The following is an 18,426-nucleotide window of genomic DNA, read 5'->3' as shown; positions in this document are numbered from 1 at the left end:
ATTTAGATTTCTTTCGCTTTTCAATACATACATCGTATTCATCCTTGCTATCCTTTACAATAAATCATTCTCCATCTAACAGATATAATCATAAGTCAACACAGCACTACTAAATACGTCCATCACCTACCACAATTCAACTAAGAACGTATCAGACTGCGCAAAGACTGTGCCACAACAAGACCAAATATTGTTTAATACTGACGCAACTTGTCCTCTCTCTGAGACGCATATGGATAACATACAAAAAGCAAAATGACGTGTCCACTTTACATATACCGAATACAATTTTGTGTGAGGCTCATTTCAGATAGGAATTGGACGAGGAGAATATTCTAAATATGTTGCAAATACGAAGAGAAAAATCGCTGTACAGTAATATGAGTTAATGAACCGTAAGTAAAAATTTTTACAAAATTCAAGAATATATAAATTAAGTAAACAATAGAATTCTCACAGCTAGGTATCATGTTTCATGATGTCTATGAGAACGCTCCACACAGGGCTGTATTGCAAGTTTATTTGTCACATTTTGTATTGCAATAGTGTTGACGATCAACACGAAGGATAGGCAATCTTTTCGGCAGGCGGGGCGAATTTTTGAGAGGAGATTTCCTCGTTGGCCGCATTACAAATTTTTGTCTTGTGTACAAAAACAAGCAAGAAATATTAATTTATGTTTTAAAGGAAATAAAATAAATCTGAGGAAAGAACATTTCTTATACAATTTAACGAATACAATGTTCGTGGCAAGTTTTTTTTTTTTTTTTTTTTTTTTTTTGACTGGACTAAGTGAGTCATTGTTGATATCAACTGAAGTTGTTGCTACAAGCAATGAGTTTTCCAGTTGAACTTCAGTAATTCGTGCTCTCATTTGTGATTTGATGTAATTCATCCGACTAAAATGCTATTCAGACACGTTAGTGTTTCCGACTAATGAAATGTTTTTTAAAACATGTTTGTAAAACGCTGGATGTTTCTTCTTGTCCAAATAGGTTTTATAGAACTCTTCCAAACCAACCTGATTAAATTTCTCTTTTAATTGTGCATTACAGTGCATTTCGCAGCCTTCCATTTGTAAAAGCCCCGGTAGCGAACCCATTTCTGAGAAGAATGGCGTAGCAAACACAGAAAAAAAGCAGAGAATGTTTCTTAAAATCTTGAAATCGGTTTTTGGATTCGTATTTCAAGTCAGATATCAAAGAAGCGTATTTAATCTCTGCCTCTCGTGTGACATCCGGTTGCTTTGACAGTGCAGAAAGCGTGTGAAGTTTTTATTCGTAACTGCTGTTCCCAAAGCTCAAGTTTCATTTGGAATACGGAAATAAGATCATGCGTGACATTAGTCAGCTGATCTTATCCTTGGAGTCCAGTACTAACACCATTTAGGTGGCTGGTTACATTGACCGAGAACACAAAGTCGGAAAGCCATTCTTTATCCTCGAACTCCGCGAGTCTCTTTGACTTGCTTTCAAAGAATGATTGCATTTCTTGCTTCAATTCCAACACATTTTTCAACATTTTCCCACGGGTTAGCCATCCTACTTCTGTATATTACGAAATGTTATCATGCTCTGAATCCAAAGACTTTAGAAATTGTTGCAACTGACAACTGACGGCGATTCAATCCTTTCGACTTCATAGAGTTCACTGTTTTGACGACTACCTTCATGACATGGTCCATTTTGAGGGACTTGGCACATAAATTCTCTTGACGGATAATGTAATGAAAGTTTAACATCGACGTATTGCCAACTTTGCGAGCCTCGTCTCCAATCAGCTGAACTAAACCTTCATGTTTCCCAGCCATTGCTGGAGCACCATCCTTTGTTAGCTCCGATAGGGTGTAAAGTTTTAACGAAAAGCGACTTAGTGGCAATATAACTGCTTCCAGCAATGACTTCGTGGTAGCCTTAAGTGGATACAATGCCACAAATTCTTCCGTTTTATTAAAACAGGTATCAACACGTCTGACATAAATCTGACTTGGGCGGTATCCGCAATATCTATGCATACATCCAAGGTTAGAGAGTAAAATATGAACGCAGATGTACGGTTTTTTAAATTATCTTCAATTTGTCTTCCAGTGTCGTCCACTACCCAAGTAATAGTTTGACGAGATAGGTTTATTTTTGAGAAATTCTTTTTCTTTCCTGGGCACACAATTTCAACGACGGTATCTAAGCATTGCTTGACAATTTCGCCATCTGAATGTGGCTTTGAGTTTTTTTGCCAATATCAGAGCTACTGCATAACTCGCTTTTACGTAGCATCTTGACTCTGAATTCGCCCTTGTAAATATCTGCTGTTGAGCAGAAAGTTTCCTTTGTTAAGTCGTTTACCATACATTGTCGAAATTGTGCCTTATACTTATAAAAAATAATTGCATGTTTAGTCTCGTAATGCCGTTTGATCTCATGTTCTTTTGGAACCGAGATTCATTGCGTATCAGACATGTGGGTTTTGTTTTATATTCCACAAAAAATATTTAACAGTCCACTTGTCTTGAAAAGTTCTCAGCTCTTCTGTAAGTTTATTCTTCTTAGGTCCTATTTGTGTACTAGTTTACGCCATACCAAGTTTACGTCTTGAACTGAAACAGACTTTTTTTTACCACAAGTCGGAAACTGACAAATAGCACACGGTAACCTGAGTTTTGTAAGTTTTTATAAATATGGTACGTAAAGTTCAGAATCAAATATCAGTTACGTAAAGTACTTCAATGCAGGTCTCAAAAACTCCCTATAAAATCTACCTTAAAATACCGCGAAGTTGTTGAACTTTGTAAAGCAAGTTGACTGTTTTGATTTTCCGTGTGTCTCTGTGGTAGGGTGCCCAACTGTCACATGGGTGGCCTTCGATTCCCAGTTGTGGTAAATTTTTAAACAAAGGTTATTGTTCGACCCATATATGTATATATATGGGTCGAACAATAATATATATATACTACGCACATATGTTTAAAAATACAGCTTATGGGGGAATCCAACCCTTGCCCTTGCCCTCCAAATGGGAGGCTAGCATCGTACCACAGAGCTACACTGTTCGTCAAATTATCGGTCTTTTATTTGAGTATTATAGGAGATCTTCATAGTTGGGCACTTGGGAACCATCATAGCCTGTTCTCTCAATAATTTATGAGAGTACTACTCAATTGCTTTAGGGAATTGATATTTTAGTTTAGAACCTAATGTATCAACGTCATTTATCATAAATATAAAAAATAACATATTCTTCACTTAACCTAGCAGCCTTAATTCAAAATTTCGACCCCATTCCTATTTTTTAATGACTGTTTCTTAAAAATATTCTTCATTTCAACTCGACAACATTATTAGTTGCTGTAAATAAGAGAGAAAGACAGATGGAAGAAGTTGCGCTAGGAGGGTCCCTTTTTTTACCTTTGTAACGCAGAATCTTTAAATGTCATCAGTAAAAACACATTACTACAATAAGGAATTTTTTATTTTGTACTGCTAAAATTAAAAGAAGGTACTGAGGCAGAAAACACTGCTAATGTCGATTGGTGTAATTGCTCGCCATAACTAAATACATAAAATAGGTGTAAGCCTACTGAAATTAAAGACAAGCATCACATATTAATTGTAAGAAGATAGAAGCTAGTTTTACTTACCTGAAGTGATGATAGGTCTACCGCAATCGTATGTGCACCCCGTAAACACGTGAAGGGACGTAACTTTACGGCCGGTAGTGTTGTGAGTTTGCAGTAAAACTAAATATGAAATGTATTGGCTATGGCTCTTACTCCTCTCACTAGCGCAGCGCAAAAAACATATCCGATTCCACAATCCATACTACTGCTGGTTGATGGTTGCATATCGCCAAGGCGAATTATATTTTCTTCCAGATGGCTCGCAGGATTCTCAAAAAAAAATTCAACATAGTTTTTTTTTTTTTTTTTTTCGAACAGGAATATAGACGAAAATCTAACGATTGTTGAATGAATGAACTGAGATATACCTATTGTAATTGGATATGGTACGAAAGACACTTGATGGAGTTCTCTTTTGGGGTTCCTACGCGAAAAAAAAACTGTTATTGACAAAGCCAGTAATGTAATTAACTTTTCAAGTAGCCAGGTAAAGCGATGTTCAAACCTCGAATAAAGACAGCTGACAAGATGTTGAGGCCAAAAAGTAATTCACGAAACTAGTAGCACCCAGCAAAACATAGGAACGTAGTATATTTACCACAGTCTAGATGCAAATCTGTTTGCCAAAAACTTAGACATAAGTCCACCAAACATAAAACTTGCACATCATAGAAATTTTGCAAAAGTTCTTCTTGTGTTTGTGGTCCATCCGTTTCTGTTGAAATAATAGTGTTAACTAAATACAAATCGAATCGAACCATCTTTCTTCTTAACAATATGCAATGGGCGGTTATATGAACTGGCTGCAGGTTGTATGATTCCTTGTTCTAGCAGAGACTGAATTTCTATCTTCACTTTTTCTCTGTAGCAATCTGAAATGATGTGTGATTTAACGAAAATCTTAATGTGCTCTTTGATCGGGAATTTATACTGAAAACAGTTAATAGTTACTGAACAATGCGTAAAAATGTGTGCGCAAAATGACAAGAAGATCCTTTCTGTCAGTTTCTGTACATTGCTCTGCTCTATCCACTTTTTCCTGAATGACACTCTGTTCATCGATTTCCTGATCCATTTCATGGTAAAAAGTATATGGACAATTTGTGTCATTCCGAAAGTACTCTCATGGAAAAACATAAACAATTTATTTCTTCTTCTTGTTTTGAGATAGAATGTTGATGAAACTGAGTTACCCTCCATTTGCATTCCTACATCAGCGTCATTGAAATTCATCATGGCTTTATATTTACTTAGAAAATCTAATTATAATATTATTTTAGTGGAGAAGAGAGGAGCAGAATCGCTCCTTGTATTTTAATCTTACATAACCTGTAAAGTCGGACAGTCTATTGTCGTCATACATTTGCGGAACGTAGTATCACTGACCACAGAAATAGGGCTACCAGTATTAAGTACAGCGGAAAGAGTAGTGTTGCCTAGTGAAATGTTTATTATTTGATCTACTACAAAGGTTTGTTTGTCATCACTCTGTTCCAGTAAAGTGTCCCTAATGTCTTCAAAACGCACAATGCTCAAAGTTTCGGCAGAGGTATGTTTTGTGTGGTCGACAGTCGCTAGTCGCTGTCTTGTACTGCTTCCTCGTCGTTGATTATCTCGTGTATTTGGAGATCTAACTTCAGTGATTTCTATCTGTCGCCCTGGGCTTGCCCTTCCAGAATTTTGCCACTGTGAATTATGATGCTGATTACTGTGGCTGTGTTGGCTGCTATTTGCATAACTGTTGTTATGCCTTGTGTTTTGTGGACCTGATGTACCTGAATTGTGCCCATGAGAATTTGCGTCTGAGTTAGAGTATTCTCTGTGATTATTTTGATTGTTATGTTGACTGTAACTATACCTATTGCCATTACCGTAATTCATGTGATGTCTGTTCTGTTATTATGATCATAGTCAGAGCTCCGGCAATTACCCCTATCACAACAATCATTAGTCAACTGCGAGAATTGTGCGTCGCCGGCCGGAGTGGCCGAGCGGTTCTAGGCGCTACAGTCTGGAACCGCGCGACCGCTACGGTCGCAGGTTCGAATCCTGCCTCGGGCATGGATGTGTGTGATGTCCTTAGGTTAGTTAGGTTTAAGTAGTTCTAAGTTCTAGGGGACTGATCACCACAGCAGTTAAGTCCCATAGTGCTCAGAGCCAATTGTGCGTCATATGGACGATGCCGGCTATCTCGTCTGTAATTGTTTCTGCGGTTGTGTTCGTTATACGAGTTCCCATAGTTTTTGTTTTCACTTGGTGCAGAAGCGTCTTGCGTATTGTGGTTGTTATTGTGTCTTTTCGTTAAACAGTCGTCACTGTCCAAATCCAGTTCCTACAGTAATGTTTGAAATGCTTCTAAATCATCTATACATCTGCTGTACAAAATTACGTGCCTCAAATGTGTAGGTAACTACGTTAAACAAATGCGAATTGGCTCTGAAGGAATGACGGGTTTGATACGTACTGATTTCTGCGTTCAATGTTTTCAAAGTATTTCGCTGGGCTAGAGACGTCAGACTGTTCAAAGTTTCATTACATTATAATGGTATCTGGGCATGTGGTACTGTTCTGTAAAATCGCCCAAACGCAATAAAGTTGTATGGTCACCAAAGATTTCTGAATATGAATGTCAACGGTCAGGTTCGCCCTTTACATCCTCGCGGTTAAGCTTTCCTTCAGAACGCTAGACTTTTTCATCTTATTTTCCTGATTATTTTCTCCTGGTTCTCGTCAAAATTTATTAATGACTGGTATTCTGTTGTCTCTGAAAACTACTCATTCATTTCCGTGTCCGGTCAGCATTTCCAAAAAATAGCAACTGCGATAGCTTTGTCATTTCCTTCGTAAACATCTTGTATTGTGCACGGGTAGTCCAGGAGGGGGCATACAAGTAGGTGGCTTGAATCTTCTTCAGTTGCAAGAGGTGTCTGCACTCGCTGGAAGGATGGACCTCCATACAGAGTATTGCAGGTTTGCGCCAGAAGCTAGTTCTTCTTTTGGCAAGACGTCTACGAGCGGTGGACTCTTCCATGTTGCAAGACGAATTGCCTCTGGTGCTCCCTCCAGTGGCGTAGTCCCAGTAAGGAAACTCTTGCAGGATTTAAGGAGGGATCTTGCTGCCTGATGACCATACAGAGGATGTCGGCGGTCATTCTCCTGCTTTGTTCTCATTGTCTGCAGCAGTGGCCCTCCGGATGTTGGGTGGGGCTGTTCCAACAATCGTATACAATTTATGCGCTGGTGTTGGCTTCAAGCATCCTGCAGTATCGTTGACCGCAATTTCGACTTGCTTAGCATGAGCTGAAGCATTCCACACAGGAGCATCATACTCAGCGACTGACACAAAAAGTCCTTAGGAGGCGCGGGTTTGCTCCCCAGCTGCTGCCAATCAGCTTCTCAAGCATCCCATTGCGAGCAATGACTTTCTGTTTCACGCTCAGACATTGCTGCCTGTACGTTAGAGCCCTGTCCAGTGTGACACCTGGGTAGGCTGACGTTGGGCAATGCTTCAGTTGCTCTCCTCGCCATCTGATGTCCAGCTTTTTCTGCGCTTCCCTGTTTCGTAAGTGGAAGGCGCTCGTTTGAGTTTTACTGGGATTGGGATTCGGATGGTTGGCATCATTGTACTTGGAGAGTTCATCCACTGCTAGTTTTCCCTCTAATTCTTTAGAGGTCGGCACCTGAGCTGCTGCGTCATCGGCATGGATGAAGAGCCCGGTACTTGCTGCTATTAGCTGATCATTTGTGTAGATGCAGTACAGTGCTGGAGCAAGCACACTACCTTGGGAGAGACCGTTCTTCTAAGTTCGCCATCTACTCTTCTTACCCTGTAGTGAAACTTGGAATCTTCTTTTCTAAAGGAAGGTGTTAATAAAGGATGTTTGTTGGTAGTCCTTAGTAAGGTCATACACTTTCTTTAACAGTTTCCTATGATTCACAGTGTCGTATGCAGGTGTTACATCAACAAAACCGTCTCCTCACCACGCTCAAAACTGTCCTCGATCTGCTGGGTTAGATTCAACATCTGACTACAACATGATTTGCCAGCACGAAAGCCTGCTTGTTGTGGGGTAAACTTCACTTAGAGGGTGGCACTGATTCGGTTAAATACCAGCCGTTCTAATATCTTGAAGGCGTGGCATAAAAGGGAGACAGGTGGAAAATTTTTTGGATCGTTTCATTCCTTCCCAGGCTTAAGTATTGCAGTGACTCGAGGCTTCTGCCACATTTTCGGGATGTATAGCTTGGCGACACATGTGTTCATGAGGTCCATCGTTTTACAGCGGAAGTTCGTTATCTGTTCAACTCCAAGGCCATCGACACCTGCAACCTTATGGCTTTCCAAACTGGAGACGGCAGCTTCGAGTTCAGCCATGGAGAAAATATCCCTAACAAAATAATGCTCTGTTTCTGGGTCGCGCTGAAGAGCTTCTTTGGGCGTCCTTCCTTTTATTTTGCCGTTTTGCAGGAGCTGGGTTGCCACTTTATCAGGAGTCACACTCGTAAAATGGTCTTGTGATTTTACAGGGTTGCCACTCAGGTTTTTAAGCAGTTTCCAGGCTTGTCTAATGTTCAGCTTCATGTCGAGGTTCTCTACCAGGTTACTCCACTTGGTCTTGCGAGTTGCTGAGATGCCTTGCAGCAATATTTCACCAGCTGGGATCGTTTCTTCTGAAAATGGATCCTCTTCATAGAGAGCTTGGTATTTTGCTTACAACAGTTTGTCGCCACTGGACATGCCTGGTACATACTGAGTTCTGCATCCTCTCGGAATAATTTTCCACGAAACTTGTTGGACGCACTTGATGAAGGTTTCATACATTTCAGGTTGCGGCGGAATGTTTATCACTTTTGAGTCAAGCTCTTCACTGAGCTTCTGCCAGTCAGCCTTCTTGAAGTTAAACCTCCTCTTGCAGGTGGTACTGAAGGATTCACAGTGCATGTGACAGGTTTATGTTGGTTCCAGGGGATGGGCACTCCTACAGTCTTCATACACTGTACAGCTACCTTTGAACAAAACAGAGATGTTGTGTAGGTTGTACCCTCTTTTTCACCTGCCACTGTTAAAAGAAGGTGGGAGCTTCGGATCATGGATCAGATGTAGATCACGAGCCTCAGCCCATGCTTCTAGACTTGTTCCGTTTGTGTCGGTGTCTGGGCATCCCAATGACGTGCTTCTGCAATTGAAATCGCCTATGACAAAGTTCACGTCCTGATCGTTGAAGTTGGCTGGTGTTTTAATGCCGAAATTGGCATCGGGTGGTTTGTAGACCGATGTCACGAAGAAGAATGGGGTTCGCACTGTGAGTTCGATGTTGTTGTCTTCAGTCAGTGAGGCTGATGTGATATTCACGTTAGGTTTGCCAAAGATGGCATTGCAGTATTTGTCGTGAGGCCTTTCCAGTATTAATTCCATACCAGCGATTCTTGGGCGGTTTTTAGTATTTCCTCTGTGTGTTTCCTGGATTAACAGCATCTCACATTTATGTTTTTGACATAAATTTGCTACTAAAACTTCTTTCTCTCGGGAAACTCTCTCGATGTTTGTGTAAATAAAAACAAATGGTCTTGAGAAAGACTGGTCGGAATACAGTCCATTTGAATCGAGACCGGTTGTGAAAGCATCTGCCGTCAGCGCACTTTGTAGCGTCTTCTGACGTTGCCCAGGGTACACCCGATTTCTACTCATTTCTTGTTATTCTCTTATTGCAATGTTCGTGGAGGTTCTTTTCATGTATCCCTCAGAACTACTGGCATTGTGTAATTTGAATGTCTAAAACAAAGATTGACAAATTTGCCATTTTCGTTGTCAGGCCATAGACTTTTTCATTAATTGTGCTTAACTATTTTTTTTTTGTTCTTCAGAATTTAATATCAAATTTTCCACTTGTTCGCCAATGTCTTTTACTGATATGTTAAGCTGTTCGTTCTGTTCTTTTATCTGTGAAATTATCGCACTTGGAACTACAGTACTGATTTTAGCTAACATTTCGACCTTGTCATTACGCTGGTTAGTTTTCATGCTTACATGTTGTGTTTCAAGGTCACGTAATCTAGTTGCAAAACTTAATTATTGGTTGAAGCTCATTTTTAATTTCTTCCCTAATCTCAACTAATAAATTTTGTATTTTTAATTTAAGTTCTTGTCGTTATTTCTGTTATTTTCCTGCGATATTTTTTATTTCTTCCGTAAGCGATTTACTATTCCCTACCTGTGATTTCCTATGCATTCCTGTGGTTTTTTAATTTCTTTCCTAAATGATATGCTATTTTCTTCCTGTGATTTCCTATTCTTATTCTGCGATTTCCTATTTTCATTTTGCGTTTCTCTAAGCACTGACGAACTGAGTCTAGAAAATTTGTCTGATTCGTTAAGTATGGTTCTACCTGTACATAATTGTTCACTGAAGGTTATGGGTGTTGTGTTCGTTCGAAATGCAATGACACAAAACCTGACTGGTGTATCTGTTATGAATGGTATAATTTGTATCGACCTTTGTAATTTTTCGCTAGACTGTGGCGACTTACGCCGACCGACTCAACTTTGGAATTTACGTTTTACTTACCCATCGTTAGTTCTGTTTCAATATTGCTCGCTAAATAAGTTAATAATTGTCGGTCCGCGTAATTTCCTGCACTCTCATGTAAAGTATTGGTAGTTGCTAATTGCTCAGGGTGGTTTATCTCATCCTCAATCGAATCGTTGTTACGCGACACCCTCTGTTGTCTTGTGATACGACGGATTTTCATATTTTTTACTGTTGTACCAAACATGATAAAATTCTATTTATTAGAAAAACAGACTTGCCACAATGACCAAACAAACAAAAATTGTACTATCGTGCAAGAAAATACTCAACAATGAATGAGATCCACACAGAACCTGTGCTATTATCCCAAAAGTTTCCGTAATAAAGTAATCGATAATTGTCACACGACACAGAATTTCCCAAATTGAACACAAAATCCTAATTGGTGCACCAAAAACGTTTTGCAAAGATTTGGCTCAGCACTAATTGCTATTCTGTACTGCGACACACTCTTTCAGCTGTTTGGTACCTTGGTGAACTTTTTGTGACTTGTGTTTGTTGTAGTGTCTATTTTCTTGTTTATAATGATGAATGACCATTTTTCTGGTTTGTATATAGCTACATGCACGCAAAATTTAACTTCCATTGAATTCTGTGAAAGTAACCCGCCTTTTCTTGTGTAAGAGATAAACTTTAAATATATATGAATCGATGTCGTAACAATATTGTCCATCAAGCTAGGTGGCTAGGAAATTTTCGAGGTGAAGATGGATCTCATGACCCGCGAGGTGTGACATGCACAGACAATATACTTAGTACAACAATAAGTAAAAGGAGATACAGGATATAAGTGCCATCCTAATGATGACTTTTTTTTACTTTTCAGTTTTATTCTTTTTGCGATGGCATAGGATAAGATTCTTTTGTATACATTTTTCTAGTAACGTATGTGACACGGCAGACTAATTTTCTTCTTGCATTTACATGTGATGTAACATAATAACTTTGATCGCTTTAGGTTAAGGAATTTTCAGGTTGTGTTTGCATCTTACATTTATGTTATAGATTTAGTTTCTTTATAACGCATACTCTCTGTATAAATTGTTACTGTATGATATGGTACCGTCAGTATAATAATTGCAACGATAAAGTAAAGAGAAAAAGGTACAATGCATACATGAGCAAAGCAAAGGTTACAAGGAAGAATTTGAGAAGAAATGATTTGGTAGGGTAAATATCAGATGAAATATGATTAGGTAGGGCAAATATGAGAAACGGTTAGGCAGGACAAAAACGACAAATGGTTAGGTAGGACAGTTGAGCTGAATAATACGAACTTATAAAAATATATGAAATATATGACTGGAGCAAAAAGACAAATTAAGCGCTTGTATTTGTTGGAAGCTGATGAAATTATGGGTTAAACGATTAAGAGGTGCACAAACTAAAGGATGAAATATAATTATATAAGATGCTAGTTACTGACATCATTAGGTATAATACAAGATTGACATTTGACTGACTGCATAAAGTGTCCTTTGATGTGAAACTTGGTTACTCCCTAACCCATGTTTTCCTGATTGTATATATGTGACACTATCCTCATGTGCTTTCTTGTGTGTGGTCACTATCCTTATGTGTCTCTTTCTAGATTACTCCATGTACTTTTTGTCTGTTTCACTGATGTCCACACATACATACTTATTTGAATAGATTTAGAATTTTCTGTAGATCATTCTGTACACACATAATAGTTCCTTCTTATCAAGCCTACTGCTGTACACTATTTCACACGAGTTACTTGTCTGATGTTTCTGTAATTCATTATTGTAAAACCATGATATCATTTTTCTTACTTTTTTTATACACATAGAAATCTTTTGTTACCATTGCATTACAAGTGCAGTCCATATGTTCAGATGTCAAAATATTATTATTCCTATCTTAATATAGGTAATTGTACATTGTAAATTTGTAACCCCGTCCTTTCTAATCGGCCTAGTGGATTTTGTTTTTTGCATTTTGCATTTTCGGTGTTACAAATATAACAAATTGTAACTGACTGACCATTCGCCACAAATGATTGAGACTTGCAAGGGCAGAAGAAATATGTCTGCCGAATACATACTGAAATATTCTCTGTACATACAAGCTGCAACTGACTTTTATAAGGAACTCATCAATACTAGAAGATGGTTTTGGAGTTATCACTGGATCTAGTCTGCTTCAAGTATATGCTACTGTGTATTTTACTGTTTGTCCATGTGTGAGGTTGTCAGCTGAGAAATGTGCTTAGTCTCAATGAGTCTGCTTCCACATACTTGTCATAACAGTGACATCACTGCAATGAGCTAAGGAAAGTTTGGTCGTTTGTGACAAGGTCATTCTTCTACCCACTTTGATCGTGCAAATTACTAGTGCCATATATCACTGTGCTTCATAAATGTACACTTCGTGTGATATAGACACTCTAACCTACTTCCTGTGAAAAACAGTGTAGATCACTTACTACAATACAAACGGTGACATGTAAACTTTCAAAATAGCTTTGTGGGGAACGTTCTAATGGACATCATGAAACTTGGTAACCTATCTGTCGTGAATTCGATTCGTTAAGTCATTCACATGTTCCTGAATTTCGTAAACATCTTTTTAAACATCTTTTACTTATAGTTTTTTAACTCATATTTCTTAAAAAGATTGATCTCTTTATGTATGCAATATATTTTGTTTGTTCCTGTCCATAACGTTTAGAATATTGTTCTCGTCCCATTCGTATGAGAAATGACCCTCGTACAAATTCTACTCGGGAAATGTGGAGGATATGTAAAGTGAACATTTCATTTTGATTTTTGTCAGTTAGCGATGTGAGTGTCAGAGACAGAGCAAGTTACCTTAGTGCAGTCTGACACATTCTTAGTTGGAAAAGTGATGGGCGATACGCGTATTCAGTAGTGCTTTGCTTGTGATTGTATCTGCTAAACGAAGAAAGATTTATTCTAAAGGACGAGAAGGATGAATATGATATATATATTGAAAGGAGAAAAGAACATAAATTTTGAATAATGTTATTATTTTTGAAGAGAAGAAGCTTTAAGTAAGAGTGCAGTGCTGCACAACTATTTAACTTGCTCAGAACTGAGAGGAAGCCCACGCCACTTCCCTGAGTCATGCACCGTGGCCAACTGATTAAGCAGTTTGGTTTTTATAGAAATTAATTGTCTGTTATCATTTTCAAATCATTCATAGTACTGTCCAGACCAATGTTAAGCCTGAAGATCACGCTAAGTTTTACTTCGTCTCTTTGAATACATACTTGACGCTGAAGTCGTTGTCTTGAAATATCATGTCACAGGAATAGTTACCCTCCCCATCCCACTGCTTAAAGGTTTATAATTACGGATTACCACATTGCATCACGTGGTATGCAATAGCTTGAATATTTATGTAGGAATAGAAATCTAGCTTAGCCGCCGCCTGCTTGCCGTTTGTTGTTGTGCTTTCGAGAAAACTGCAACAATATTGTCAAGACGAGAGATACGTGGAAATGAGAGATCAGTGCCAGATAATTGTTTCACTACAATTGTGCATTTAATATAAAGACAAGTTATATTCAGGTTAGTTACAGTTTAATTCAAATTAAGTTCTGTTTAGTCAAAGGTTAGCGGATGGGTTTAAGATGGATAATAGTTTATGGGCACGTAGTTATGGTACAACGTAGAACTTTTTGTAGGATAGGAGAAAAAGTTGAACTAAATTTCATACAGAAACATGTGGTGCGGGGCTTACAACATGTTGGAGTGTTGTTGCATACTTTCTCCGCACGTCCATCTTCTTGTCGATACTGAGATATCAGCTGTTACTTTATCTTACATGTAGTAAGAACAACATCATCAACTGTATGTGTTAGTTTTATTCATACGAAGCCAGTATAAAAAAATGTACTGTAACACCGAAATCGGTTGGGTATGAATAAAATCAGCTGACGGGGTTATCCTTAATATATAGGGTTGTCCAAAAAAGACGATAGCACTTATATGGGATTGGCTTTAATTTTATTTATTTTTATTACTGAGTGTTATTTTATATTTACGTCGGGTGTCTCAGAAGAACGCTGTTTCTGTTTAATAAAAAACATATAGTTTATTGGAAAATTGCTAGCATTACTATATCAGTATGAAACACACAGACTGTAACTAAACATGAAGCAAGATATTAAGCAAATGTCTTCCACGGTCTCGTATGTACACATCCATTCGGCGGACAAAGTTTTCGACGACTCCATAGCAAAGTTCCGTTTGAATTTTCCCATTAACAGGTCTAAAGTCTGCCTTCAGTTGACGGATGGTTTCTGAATTCTTCACATAACACAATATCTGACATAGGTCAGATGGTGTCAAATCACACGTCATCGATGGTCAATTCTGATCGCCATTGCGAGAGATGAGACGAGAAGGAAATCCTTCTCTCGGCGACCTAGTTGCTTCAACGCCACTGTGGCAGGCTGCCACGTCCTTTTGGAACCACATATGTTGCACATTCAGTTCTTGCAATTGCTTGTTGTCATGTAGTAGTAAAGCTCACCAGTCACTCAATGTCACTGCTTTTCCAGTCTCTTCAAAAAAGCATGGCCCAGTTAGACCGTCAGCACACAACTCGTACCAAACAGTGACTCGTTCTGGATAAAGCCACTTCTCACGAACCATCCGAGGTTTCTCTATGCCCCAAACTCATATGACCATTAAGCTGTAAGTGTGCCTCGTCACTTAAGATTATTTTCTTATGAAAGTCACTATCGAATTCTTGTTCTGTGAATACCCAATCGGCAAATGTTCGACGTCTCAAATGATCCAATGTAAACGCAGATTTTTGTTGAAATTCTAATTAAACTGCTTCTCGGAATCGTTAACTGTTGAGAACATCGGCGAATTGACTTCACTGGACTCGTAGCAACGCGCTGACTGTCGAGAGCGACATTCTGTAGCGATCTACATGAACAGGGACGTCCAGGTGATCTGACGTTCTCTGTCGACCTCTTCCATCAAATTTCCTTACCAGTCTCTGCAATGTTGGCACATTAGGCGCATTTTGCCTACCAGAATATAGATGATCTGATCCATCGTGTATGGCTCCATTTTACCAGACAACAATACGCACAAATGCCAGTTGACAATGACAGTCGGTAATCGCAGTATCAACAGATGCCATCCGCTTAAATTTAAAGTCCTGCAACCTAATAAACTGAAAGAGGTACTCAGTTTGAAAACTGCGTCCTTCATGGGACAGCCTTTATTTCCATTCTTATTTCACTTTATTTAATTTATTTTAATATAAAAGCACGCACCAAGCACGCAAACCCAGACCTGCTTGGTTCTCAATGCATGTCCAAAGACTTTTCACGATACAGGCCGCATCTTGTCCATACCTTTCCGTAGGTTTGGAGCAGACAATTTGTGTTATGAATTCTTTAAGGTCATTAATGTCAGTGGGTCTTGTAGCATACACACGTTCTATAACCATTCTCTACAACCAGAAATCGCATGTATACAAATCGGATGATCTTGGTGGCCGCGCCAAAGATCCGCCTCTTCAAGTCCAGCGCCTGCCAAATGTTCCATCTGGGTAATGCTGAACATTTAACGAATAATGTGGTGGTGTTGCATCATGCTGGAAGTAACTCGACGTTGCAGTACATAGGGGAAGACTATTGGCCGAAAATTCTGCAACATATCTAGTTAAGAATGTCCCACTACAGTCTTATATTATTAAAAAAACAAAAAAATATGCTATGCTCTTTACAATGGCCTGCAGAGTAAATATGGAGATGCAGATGTAAAAATTATGTGAATCTGTGGTGTCTGTTCTTTCGGGAACGTGCGAAAGCACAGACACCACGCTGAATCCGCAGCTACGGCACATATTATGTAAACTGAAGATGGAGAGGGAAGAAAGGAAAGGAAAGGGAAGGAAGTGCTGATGTCAACCGCATCTAGACTTTATTATGCGGAGTCAGCAGCGACGAGTGAAAATTCGTCCTGTACCGAGATCCAAACCTGGGATCTCCTGCTTACTGGGTTGTTGCGTTGTTGTTGTTGTGCTCTTCAGTCCTGAGACTGGTTTGATTCAGCTCTCCATGCTACTCTATCCTGTGCAAGCTTCTTCAACTCCCAGTACCTACTGCAGCCTACATCCTTCTGAAGCGGCTTAGTGTCTCTATCTCTTGGTCTCCCTCTTCGATTTCTACCCTCCAAACCGCCCTCAAATGCTAAATTTGTGATCCCTTCATGCGTCAGAATATTTCCTACGTACCGATCCCTTCTTCTGGTCAAGTTGTGCCACAAGCTCCTCTTCTCCCCAATTCTATTCAGTACCTCCTCGTTAGTTACGTGACCTACCCACCTAATCTTCAGCATTCTTCTGTAGCACCACATTTCGAATGCTTCTATTCTCTTCTTGTCTAAACTATTTATCGTCCATGTTTCACTTCCATACATGGCTACACTCCATACAAATACTTTCAGAAACGACTTCCTGACACTTAAATCAATGATGATGATGAGCGTTTGGCGTCATTGGCCGGGAGGCCCCTCGCGGGGCAGGTCCGGCCGCCATATCGCAGGTCTTATTACATTCGGCGCCACATTGGGCGACCTGCACGCCGGATGGGGATGAAATGATGATGAACACAACACAACACCCAGTCCCTGAGCGGAGAAAATCTCCGACCCAGCCGGGAATCGAACCCGGGCCCAGAGGACGGCAATCCGTCACGCTGACCACTCAGCTACTGGGGCGGACACTTAAATCAATACTCGATGTTAACAAATTTCTCTTCTTCAGAAACGCTTTCCTTGCCATTGTATATCCTCTCTACTTCGACAATCATCAGTTATTTTGCTCCCCAAATAGCAAAACTCCTTTACTCCTTTAAGTGTCTCATTTCCTAATCTAATCCCCTCAGCATCACCCGATTTAATTTGACTACATTCCATTATCCTCGTTTTGCTTTTGTTGATGTTCATCTTATATCCTCCTTTCAAGACACTGTCCATTCCGTTCAACTGCTCTTCCAAGCCCTTTGCTGTCTCTGACAGAATTACAATGTCATCGGCGAACCTCAAAGTTGTTACGTTAACCACTGAGTTTATAGCAACTGCTCTGACCACGGCGGTACGCCCCCCGGCCGACTCACATTCCCTCCTGGCGCCACCTACCCGCAGTCCCAGTCCTGTGTCCGCACAGTGTGGACGCACAGTTACGTCCAGGCTCCTGTGGGAATCTCGACATAGCCGGCGGATTACGGCGCACCCTCCCGTTAGCAGCAGTGTGGACAGGTGACGCCAAGTGCGAACGTGAGTCGGCCGGTGGGCGTACCGCGGTGGTCAGAGCAGTTGCTATAAACCCCGTATCTGTGTAGCACAGTGCTTAATGCAACTGCCTAGTGACCAGGAGATGCTAGGTTCGAGTCCCGGTCCGGGACACAATTTCTCCCCCTTACACCTTCAGTTTTCGTAAGATGTAGAAATGTTTCGACCCACAACTACCCCCGCCAAAGTGGAGGGAGAGGCATCAAATGATGAACTAACAAAAGAGAAAAAATAAATGCCACCGGTTGGAGTGACGCGACTGCGTGACGTAGCCTTGGCCTGGCCGTTAATAGCGACGGTGAATGTGTTTCCCTCTGGTGATTACGTCGTCGCCTCCTGCTACCAGCAGAGGCAGCAGGCAGGAAGACGGATAGCCGGGCCCGTCCCGCGCTGTTTGCTGACACCTGGCCCCGAGCTGCTGCCCCGTCCTTCTGTTTGCGCAGCCACCACCCACCCACCCCGCCCGCCTGCCCCGACACTCGAGCCACGCCACGTGACGTCTGCGTACCGCTCAGCTCTTCCGCTGGCCGCGCTACGTGGCACTGTGTCAGCACAGCGTCATCACGGCACGTTCCGTCACTGTCGTCGTCTCTCTTACTAAACGGCTGAAAAGGTCACTCGGTCACCCGGTCCCCTTTCCATGTGGCCTATCTGACGGATTCCAGGAGGAACACAAGTCTGATTTTCAATACTTCGTACAGTTACACGATTATTTGGAAAAACAGAAACATCATGAGCGTGATGTGTGACCACAATGAAATTTATTCCACTGATTAGGGACATGACACTGCACAAACGTTTAGCATTAGAGACTGTGCAAATTCAGTAGAGTACAGCACCGCCACGTCCTGCAGTCAGAGCCGATAGAGGTCGTGGCAGGGAATCAAATGCTGCCGGGGAAAGTTCTACCACGTGA

This window comes from Schistocerca serialis, chromosome 8 (assembly GCF_023864345.2).
Source record: "Schistocerca serialis cubense isolate TAMUIC-IGC-003099 chromosome 8, iqSchSeri2.2, whole genome shotgun sequence".
In the NCBI taxonomy this organism is placed as follows: domain Eukaryota; kingdom Metazoa; phylum Arthropoda; class Insecta; order Orthoptera; family Acrididae; genus Schistocerca; species Schistocerca serialis.
Note: the sequence above shows the minus strand (reverse complement) of the source record.